This window comes from Leguminivora glycinivorella, chromosome 3 (genome assembly GCF_023078275.1).
Source record: "Leguminivora glycinivorella isolate SPB_JAAS2020 chromosome 3, LegGlyc_1.1, whole genome shotgun sequence".
Taxonomy (NCBI): domain Eukaryota; kingdom Metazoa; phylum Arthropoda; class Insecta; order Lepidoptera; family Tortricidae; genus Leguminivora; species Leguminivora glycinivorella.
Window position 1 is genome coordinate 4,272,967 of NC_062973.1, and position 4,662 is coordinate 4,277,628.

General features: G+C 33.6%; 1 long non-coding RNA gene across 1 annotated transcript; it reads right to left on the bottom strand.

Moving 5' to 3' along the window:
* Positions 1-1,210: 1,210 nt before the first annotated feature.
* LOC125224980 lies at positions 1,211-3,446 on the bottom strand. Its single transcript, XR_007176939.1, has 4 exons — positions 3,112-3,446; positions 2,803-2,922; positions 2,099-2,240; positions 1,211-1,369 (listed from the first exon to the last, which is right to left on the bottom strand). It is a non-coding gene; the product is annotated as an uncharacterized LOC125224980 (long non-coding RNA).
* Between the last annotated feature and the right edge of the window lie 1,216 nt (positions 3,447-4,662).

Here is a 4,662-nt window from a genome sequence, read left to right on the forward strand (position 1 = left end):
GGACCAGTGGCATGCGGGCGCCGTCCACTGATGGGAAGCCGAAAACTCCGAGGAGTGATTAAGCTTACTTTTCTTGGGTTTTCAATTGGAAGCTTCTTACTCGATGTATCGTTGAAACAGTGAAAGGGTCGAGAAGTTATGGTCTATTAGCAGTATTGGGGAAAAGGGGGGTTTAGCTAGGGAAAATGAAACAAAATAAAAGGGGGGTTAGTTCATAGATAGATAGCCCTTCTGGTTTGGCATAGGATTCTCAACAGAGCAGTTTGGTTGAGATGAGGAGTTTCAAACCACAACGCAAGCTTCGAGCCCAATTGAAACTACTAATAGGGCGTAGTGGATGATTACTAAAATATTTTTTATATTATTTACCATTTATAAACCAAAATTATGAATAAAATGTCTGGCGCCTATAGGTTTTTACCTGTTCAAGTTCGTATGTTACTTTGCTCGCACATTTTTCACAGGCGTTATTTAGCGTTAACATAATCTCCACGTCTTTTGCCCATTCGTCCAAATTAACGTAATTTTCACAAAATTATGCTGAGATTTAATTAGTGGGTTAAGTTATAATTAATCATATGAGTCCAATAGTCGTATCTACTTAGCATTAAAGAGTTTGGGTTGCTATGGTTCATATCGAGGGGTCCTTCTACTACCATTAGACGATCACAAGGCCAAATCTACAGGGTATTTTTAAAGGACGGTTAGTTATAAGTATGTTTAGTCAAGTAAGTAAGTAAATAAGTGAGTGGGTGCGGAAGTTCGGTACAATTTTGGATAGGCCATAACCAGGATGTGAGGTATTACCATAGGGTTTTCTTTTAATTACATATGAGATATATTTCATATACATTAGAATACTAAACAGTAGTTTTTTAGTTATAAATGTGAGTGTGTTTGGTGGGGCGTCGCACGTTGTCGTTAGGTGGGACGCTTTGCTGAAGACATTCACATTTTGTTGTTCGTGAAGCGGAGTGCGAGTGACTTTGACTAATGGACTCTAATTCCTTATAAAATATTTGTCAGATAGTCAATCACAAAATATTGACATGCCTTGAAGTGCAAACTCTGACAAATATCATCTAATGCATGCAGTTAAGGGTTAACTGAAAAACAAACACTTGTATATCTTTAATTAAAAATAAACATAAATATGAAATCTACATTATTATTTTACAACTTAAATTTTATCATATATTCAATATTCTAGTCTTAATAATGTAAGGTAGTGCTTTATTAATATTGCTATTCGAAGTAAATCCGTTGTCTGTCTTTTGCTGGCATAGTTATCTTCATCAGTCATCAAAAGTTAGTCGGCCATTGTAAAACTCCGGAACCATTATTTATTCTTCTAACTGCTTCTACTGATCTGAAAATAGAAATAAATATGCATTAGTTGGTTGTAGGAACCTTTTACATTTTAATTCGAGTGGTGTTGTCTAAGTAGGCATAGATATAAGTAGGTATAGGCATAGAATATTTACAATAGTACAACTATAGGTTAGCAATATCTGTAGGATGCCATATACCTAAAAATCAGTCATGTACATACATGAGTTCCTTATTTTAAATAGCAGGGGAGCGAGGCATTTCAAAACATTAGTACAATTTGCCAAAGTAGGAAATGGTTACAAGTAGATCAGCGGTAAACAAGATATGTCTAGTGGTCTAAAGATATGGGGGTGAAAGTCTACCTTATTAACAGCTGTGATGTCCTAGTGGCATTATATTTCATATTTAAATACTTAATGTCATATTTATCATAGTTAGGAAACAGTTGAATGGGGGTGAACATTTCCATAATCATTCGACAGATTATTTTGGAAATTTAATGAGGAAGTGACAATATTCCATAATTTCAACTTGTCCTGTTCCAGTTATTAAGTAGTATTCACAATAATACTTCATTTCTACCTTTGCCCAAACAAGAAAGATAGGATGTGTACATACACACATGTACAGTAAGCCATACTGTGACTTAGGGCTTTTTCATACAACTTTTGTGTAATTTTTCCAACAATAGGCTATACATGTACTTATCTACGGCTAGAATAAGCTAAAGTAAGAGTAGTTTTAGTCTAAGGAAGTATTTAAGTACCTAATATTAAGCTTAGCAACACATTTGTAATTTTCCTTGTATCGGGGTAGACAACGGTAGACAGTTGTCATGATGATCATATGAGCCAGTAATATGGCAGCATTCTTCACATTCTAGAAGTGGAAGGGGTTCATCTTGTAGTCTGTAAAGCAAAACAGAGTAGGATATTAGATTATAGAAAGAATAGGCTAGGTAGTTATAGATTTTTAAGAATTTCAATTTTTTAGTATGCAGTTTCCGAGGAACTATTGATGATCAGTCAATGAGACATATTGACATGGGTTTTGAGTATCCACTCAAAGGAATATCTTAGCACCATTTTCAACACTATTTCAACTATACATTTATAGGAGTATACACAGGAAATATTAGATTTCTTGGAGTACAAGTAAGTTGTATGTACCAAACTTCTCACCGAGTCTGTCTGAGTAACCTTGACTTCTAAAGTATACCTGTGTGTTTAATTAGGTCATAAATAAGTTATCTAGATTTAGTTTAACTGGTTTAGAGTAGAATAGTGTTAGCCGACAGGATTAGAATACTATATTTAATGCTGAAAATATTACTCTTGGGAAGATATCCGTCTGTCTTGAACGACAAACATGAGTAAAACTTATATAGATATACACAGTTAAAATAAGGATTTGTGATATATTAAGGTCAGGTCTAGGCACAAGTTTAGCAGTATAAAAGTAGGTACTTACTTTGAAAGTTAGTCATCACTCATCGCCATCAGGAATATCTTTATCACATTGTAATATTGCCAGTTTCATTCCATAATCTCATCAAGTACCAAGAGAACATTTCAGTGGGTAGTAAACTTGCTGAAAAACAAATAAACTTGTAAATATCATTCATTGAAACAGAACAAAGTAGGTTCACTTAGTATCCATTATTCTAGAAGCTTTAAAAAGTAAGTTTAAGTAACAGGTTTTATAGATAATCGGTCTTAGGGGAAAGTAGTGCAAATAATAGTCTGTTACTATAAGTTCCAAGTAGGTCTGGGATCTTACCTTCCTTGCAAAGTTGCTTTTCGAGTAGGCAACTTAATTCACTTTGTCAGTGGAGGCATACCTCTTTAAGACATCTTTTGTATGGCTGTATGTTCATTAGATCGTGAGTATGAGCACTAGATTTTCTATTATCGTGATGAGAAACACAGTAAAACACATGTCAAGGTTCCAATGCATTCATATCCTCCAACGCGGTCGTTCATATTGTTTATAAATATAGTTATGTCAATTTCATAACCTCAATTTCGAAGTTCACAATTTGCATTACAGTTCATAGTTTCAGGTTGATAAAACAGAATCACTTTGTCGTCAGCATCATTTGAGAGCAACGCGTGTCTAGGGCAATGATTTCTTTGCATTTTGTTATTTCGTCTACTCTTGCATTTTCTTGAAAAAATGATAAAATGGCGTATACGCTGTATGAATGGACGGATGATCAGCGTAGACGCTGTTTTTGTTTGTCATTTGTTTAAGCAGATTTAAAATGACGCGGTTATTTAAGTAATTCTAAATTGAAGATCACGCGATTAATGACGAGTTTAAAGAAAAACAAAAGCAATGTCGTTCCAAGAAAATAATATTAAGACACATTGAAGTCAACGGAAGTTAGTATTGATCTGATATTGCCAGAAGTCAAATTATGTCCCATTAATCGGGTTTTAAATAAGATGTTTTCCTCATTGTAGAAATTAGAAATTACATTTTGTCATAATCTTATTAAAATCGACATACTATAACGAGAAGTACCTAATTTCGAAAAGTATTTGCCTATTTCACCTTTTTCGATTGAAAACATTAACTTCCGCAATCGAAACTACTTTTTAACTACGGATGTCTGACATAGATGGCGCGCAACAATGATTTCTTTTCTTCGATATAGATGTCGCTAATAGTCACGAAAAATGTCGATAACTACGTAGTTTGACGTTTTCAAAACAATCAAAAGCCGGCTAATTTGAGGTTAGTTTGGATAAATTACGGTTTTGTGAAAGAAAGTAATGTAATTTAGTTCAAATTCAGTGAATATGTGTTTATTTTATCTGTACAAATGGTTGGTAGCGTTATTTCCCTGTCGCGAGAGGCAAAAGTGTGTGTAAAGTGACGACCCGTTTACAACCAAAACTTGTGTTTGACGATTGTTCTAAAAGAAAATGCAGATTGTGTGTGTGAAGGAAGTGTTTAAAACAAATATTATTTAGCATCAGTGAAGTGCAATGGTGATTAGTGGTGTTCAGTGTCTAAAATTCTGCAAGAAAAATGAACAAAGCAAGTGAGTACAAATACAAACAAATATTACCTAGTATTTAGTCGAAACAGTGATTGATTTGGTATGGTTTTTAGAAACTGATTGTATATGACATTTTATTACAAATTATTCCTTCTTATTACATACAATTTTACGGAAATAGTGCGCTGAAAACACTTCAAATTTCAACAATATTGATTATTTTAGATTTCGAATGTCTTTTGTATCTTATAAAAGTTTTAAATCGTGATATGAGTATTCATTACATATTATTTCATGTTCGTGAATTAAGTAAAACAAAATGT